The following is a 6,223-nucleotide window of genomic DNA, read 5'->3' as shown; positions in this document are numbered from 1 at the left end:
TGTCTCTCATGATCATCCTAAGGATTAAAGGCTAGAACAATGATCTTAACCATGATCATTGCAAGCTTTTGAAGGAATCATGATCAAACCATTATCTAATCTTTGTTAAACTTCTGATTTGAATTCTGATCTCCTTGGATCTTCTATATTGATCATGTTAGTAGTTAATTGCTGTGTTTTCTTTTCATGATCCATGATCTATCAATCTCTAGTTGTTCTCTTCTACCATACTATGTGTTCTTCATGAATCATGATAGTTACATATATGGTAGGTTTTGTTTCCTTATTTAGATTTATGCTTTTAAGCCTATTTCCTTGAAGATCTAAGTATGCTTTTCATAATACCTTTAGCTGAAGCAATGATCCATCCTCCTATTGTTCTTGTCTTTGATTTCTATTTTGAATTCATCAAGATCCATGGTTGATCTAATTATGGTAACTTTTTGTTTCCTAATTTGGATCTTGATGTCTTGTTTGGATTAATGTTTTGAGGTCCCCTATATGTTAGGATACTACTGATGTAGTTTACCCCTTCATTAGTACCCTTTTGAACCACCAAATTTGGATTTCATATCTTAAAACTCTGTTTTTTTTTAGGCTACTGTCTGCATTGGTCGACTGATTGGTCGACTGGACCAGTCGACCAATCTACTCGACCAATGAGTACAGCAACTCCAGAATTGGTCTGTGTTGGATGTTTTGGTATCTTTTCTGTTAGGGATCTTTCCTAATATGTTGTATACACTTGTTTAGGACCTTCTTCTCAAGTTTGCCAAGATCTTACTTGATTTCTTAGGATTCCTTTGCGAGTTATAAAAGGTAAGGATGGTTATTTCCTTAATTACATAGATAGCATGAATCTAGTTTCTATATTTGAATATCATTGATATGTTTTCCTTAATTAGATTCTTACAATGATATACTACTGTTGCATAACCTTGATTACAGTAGCATTGCTTAAATTGGTTCATGTATGATTTACTTACCAATTATATACAAAGTGATTGTAATTATTGGTTTCTTTCCATATATGAAGTTACCATATATGTGGTGATATGAATTGATGCATGTGTATGCTTAAGTATGGTTTGGAAAGGAGAGGTGTCTTTTTGACACTTCTGTCCTTGGACTACTACGGGAATATTATGGGATGTTTCCGGAGATGCCCTCTGGACACCTTCCTAAACTGTTGGATGACATATCTAGGATTGTCTAGTAGTGTTTGGCTAGGATGTCCTGTTATGTCAGACCCTAATCGGAGGGGTATTGAGACCGAACGACCCGAGGTAGCAATGGGGATTCATGGGCGCTCAAGACCGGTAACCAACCCGTGAGAGGACAGGAATCACATTGTGGGGGCCATTTATTGGTAGGGTTGCATATGGTTAGACTTGGGCTCACGGGTGCTTAAGACCGGTAACCAACCCGTGAGAGGACGTGAGAGCTTCCCGTTTACCATATGTGGATGATCAATAGGGTTGATGAGTCCGTAGACAGGGACTATGAGGACTCTAGTGTGAAGGATACCGGAAAGGATCGTCGGGGACGAGGAATGGACGTATCTCGGATCCGACTTGATGTAACTAAGTAGAAGACTTGCATTTGGCTAGGCTTTACCCTGACATGCGCCAGTACTTAGACCAATGGTGATGTGAGAGAGCGGTGACCTATACCCCCAGCCATGGAATGTCCCGAGGGATGCCGGACCCACTACCAAAAGGCGTTGTGTGATGAGACCTTCCCAAAGAAGTATGGTGCTATGACTTAAAGCATGTCTGCCAATAGAGACCAGCATACATAGAGTTAGATTCATACATTCATTGTTTGTCTCATACCATATTGCATTTATGTTTGTTTTGAAATCCTGCCATTTATGTTATTATGGATTTAACCCCCCGTTCTTTGAGCTCATTCCTTTGCGGCTGCGGTTTTGAGGTTCCTTTGAAGACTCATTCCTTTATTGTACAATGTTTGTTAGACTATGGATGTTGCTATAAAGTGGAGATTGTCCCATTGTACTTGCTAGTATTAGGGGGGGGGTGACGGTCCCTATCGCCACCAAATTTGGAAGCTTGTTTTGACTGCCTAGAAGACTCGGTGGTCACCCTAAGGGTCATGGATGGTCCAGACTCAGGAAGGGCAGAAGAAGTCTCACCGGCTTTTTCTCCTAATCTCTTCGTACGGTTAACTGCGAAGTCACGCCGGAGAGCAATTAGGGTTTTATTATCACTATCCGAACGCGCTCGGGAAGGGAGGGAAAAAAAGGCCTCATTACCACTATCGCTTTTACTGGCGCTGGGCACAAGGGAAACTTCAGAAGAAACCCTACTGTCCTCCATTACTGAAGTATCACTATGATACAAAAAAGGAAAGAAAAACCCAGAGATAGAAAGTTAACTTTGCAAAGGGGTCAGTAAACTTACTGATTCATTGGGGCAGAAAGCTCGAGAACGAGAAGGCGCGAAGGAGACGAGAAGGTTTCAAAATTCCAGACAAGAAGAATGAAACCTACGAAGACAACGAACCGCTTTTAAGCACCCGCACGATTGTTCGAGCACGTGAACGATCAAGATTAATTCAGCATTGACGATCGAGATTCGAAAACGATTCGAAAGTCTGAACTCACGAATCCAAAAAAGGCGTTCAGAAACCGGCGTTTGGGTTACGTGAGCCAAGATAGTTCGATTGCAAAGGGACACATGGCATTGTCCTCACAACGCTCGAGAAAAAAGTGACAGCCGCATTAAATGTGAAATGACATTTAGTGGGTTATGCAAAGACTATTACTTGACGAAGAACCCAGTTAAAAACCAAGCCCTTGGGATCAACCGAATGCTTGGTCTGGGGGGGCTCGTGATATGGAGAAAATATGATTGAACTTGGTTCATTCTTGGTTCGACCCTCGACCCGTGTCAAGACGAAAGGAATCGACTCGCTTCCGAGTGAGCCGGGTCCAAGAGATAGCTTGCTGAGGAAGAAAAAGAATTCAGCGACAAGCACGCCCAAATCCGATACTTATGAATTAGGTTAATTAACCTAATGATGGCAGACACAACTTGGCGGCTGTCACTTATCGCTACTAAAGGGATAACCATCAGATAACAGTCGGGTTATCCTAGGAGTCCTCTACTAGTTCAGACTAGTAGAAGTCTATCGCTCAACAGATCTAACTATTAGGATCCAATAACTATTCAAAGAAGGCTCAAGTGCATCCAACGAAGAAGATTCGAAGGTACACTCTATATAAACATCACCTGCCTACAAGGTAGAGGACACAAACATTTGGACATAAACACTTAGAGGCTTAATATCTGAATCGTATTCCAGTTATTCATTCCTTAGCTCTGTGCTTCTAGCAGAGCCATTTGTGATTAAGTTCATCAACTGACTTAGCCTTCGGAGGTGGACTCCCGACCCCAGCGGTTGGGCCACATCTGACGCTTTGTATTGCAGGTCATTCTAAGGAGATCTAAGGGCTGAGCAGATTTTGGATGCATAAGATGGATAAAAGAATAGAAAAGCAAATAGTTTTCTACGGATATCGAAGAACAAATTTGTGCCATGTTGCCGTTTTCCCCTAGTGGGATTTAATTTTGAATCTCCCTTCTCTGTTGTTTATTTGCAAACCATCAATGTGGTATAATGGGCTGTAACGTGCATAAGCAAGCTGAATTGACAGAGCGAAGAAAATAAAAATACAAAATTTCTATCTCGTACCCAATCTTGTGTCAAAAGACCCCAACAATTTGAGGAGGATTCAAGATACAAAATTTGGGCCAAACAAGAAGGTAGATAAGAATACATTGTACTTGCAAGTCTCGGTTCTAGGGCTTGACTTGCAGGTTCACTGAGTCCAGCCTGGCGATGGCCTTGACAATCACTTTTTCAAAGACGCTACTAATTGTATAAATTATGGACAAGTGCTTTGTTTATTTATTTTTTGAAATTTATTTAATCCTTTTTTTTTTGGGGGTGGGGGGATTACTAGTGTGTTTCATGAAAGTTCTACTACAAAATTTATTTATTTTTAGTGTATAATAAATGCGTTCCATAAGCATTTCTTGAACATTTATGAAATAAGAATAAATTTAATAAACAAAGGAAGCATGTTCCAAATAAGTAAATTAATAATGAACAAAATAACATTGAAGGATTATATCAAACTCTTTGAAAGGGGCTTTGAATTTTAAGGAAATAGAAGAAACTTCACTTTCCAAAAATAAGAGCATAAAATTAAAAAGGATACACCTGGTTGGGTTCTATTTTGTCATTTGCAAGTATCAAGCAACAAACTTGCTAAACAATTAAAGCGATAACTGTTCCAAACCAGGGTCTTTATGAAACATTAGCTACCATCTCATTAACAATAGGTAGAAGACGTACAATAGAAGCTCTTGCTATTGAGGGTTTCACTGTTGTGGCATGAATGGTTCCTGAGCATTGAAATGAACAACTCCTAGGTGTTATATGAAAGATTCCATTTTCCTCCCCCCCCCCCCAATCTAGGATAAGTTAAAACTATAAATGACTAAAGATAATTGAAAATAAATATCTTGATAGCCCCGATCAATTAATTATGGGATTTTCAACGGCTAACTTGATATGATTACTTAGAGCACAAGCTGTAAGATTGAGAAAGGGGAAATGAATGATATATCCATTATGATAATTTGATAGAGATAACAAGACCTAGATTGTTCACTCTTCAAATGTTACAGTCTAGATCAATACAATAGCTACTCTTGTATTTACACGCATTCATGGTAATGTTCAACGGTGTACACCAATATCCCGTACATATTACCTATTTTTGTCCTTGTTTTACATTCCCATGGAAACATGATTTAGAAAAAAGATTTGCACAAAAGAATTGATACATATTAAAATAAAAAAGAATACCAATCTCTTGCATTGCTCATGCACTAAGACGGAGACGGGTAGGAGTGCAATAAAGATATTGAGTTGCAAGGCTTATCGGTTGCACTAGGGGTTGATCGGTCTTTCCACACACTCGTCTATAAATGCTTCATGTAGTGGGTGCAAGAACCAGATGGATGATAATCACTAAATGATTGAAGTTTATAGATATGTAAATACTGGTTTGTTAAAAAAACTAAAACAAAACCAAACTCAAATCGATTGAGTAGGTGAACCATGCATCTAAAAATTGGTCCCGTTAGCCTTCCAGATTCTTCATTCAAATTAGGATTCTAATTCAAAACCAACCAAAACAAGTTTTGTTAGAAAAAATATTTAGGCTTTCCATTTTAGAGAGAATCACGCAAGCAAAACAACAAACACATCGAAAACCGTTGAAATCTCAACCACCAACAATCTACCAAGCCAGACAAGGAGACTAGAACCACCTAAGAAGTCTGTTACACTCTTCTCTTATAAATAAGCTCATAGAGAGGAGTATGTCATTGCATTGATCTAGCAAAACACTAGGAGAAAAGAAAGAGACAAGAGAGTTTCAAGGAGCTTGCAAGTACGTGTAACTATGGCCAATTCTAGTGTCCTGAAGGTTGTGTGCTTTGTTCTGGTCTGTATGGTTGTGGCAATACCAAATGCTGCAAATGCCCTCACTTGTGGGCAAGTGGTCTCTCGATTGGCTTCTTGCCTCACCTTTCTGCGCAATGGAGGAAAGGTTTCTTGGGCTTGTTGCGATTCCGTGAGAGCACTCAACTCCGCTGCAAGAACCACTCCTGACCGTCGGGTAGCTTGTCGCTGTCTTAAGAATGCCTACAGAGCCACTCCCGGCATCAAGGGAGGCAATGCTTCAGCACTTCCCGAAAAATGTGGTGTCCACCTTCCCTACAAGATCAGCCCTTCCATTGACTGCTCTAGGTATATTTTCAGCATCTAGATAACCCCGTGAATTTTCAAATCCTTTCTATTCCTACCGTGAATCTCAAACACTTAGATATGAGAATTTCATAATCATTAAATGATTCTTGTATGACTAACATTCGGAATTTGCTACTTTTTCAGGGTGAGGTGAAGTGAAAGTGCTCGGAGGCAAAGAAGATCAATAGACATCTCTAGATCCGGCAATTCCACATTAGTGGTAGACAAGTTTGAAAGTCTCTCATTATCGATATGCTAACATATAATTGTAAGGCAGCTTAGCTGCTCGTTTATCTCCTAGTTTGGGTGATTGTATGAAATAAATATTAACATTTCCCCTTATTACAAACTCATTCCACCTTCTGCATAAAATTTG

The 6,223-nt window shown here is 39.5% G+C and overlaps 1 pseudogene; it reads left to right on the top strand.

The window, feature by feature from the left end:
* The first annotated feature begins 5,500 nt into the window (after positions 1-5,500).
* LOC148998786 (non-specific lipid-transfer protein pseudogene) lies at positions 5,501-6,001 on the top strand (annotated as a pseudogene).
* The last annotated feature ends 222 nt before the right edge of the window (positions 6,002-6,223 follow it).

The sequence above is a fragment of the Hakea prostrata genome, unplaced genomic scaffold (assembly GCF_041222555.1).
Source record: "Hakea prostrata isolate BN-2017 unplaced genomic scaffold, UWA_Hpros_2 contig_139, whole genome shotgun sequence".
NCBI classification, from domain to species: domain Eukaryota; kingdom Viridiplantae; phylum Streptophyta; class Magnoliopsida; order Proteales; family Proteaceae; genus Hakea; species Hakea prostrata.
The sequence above is the reverse complement of the archived record's forward strand: the minus strand, read 5'-3'. Positions and strand labels throughout refer to the sequence as shown.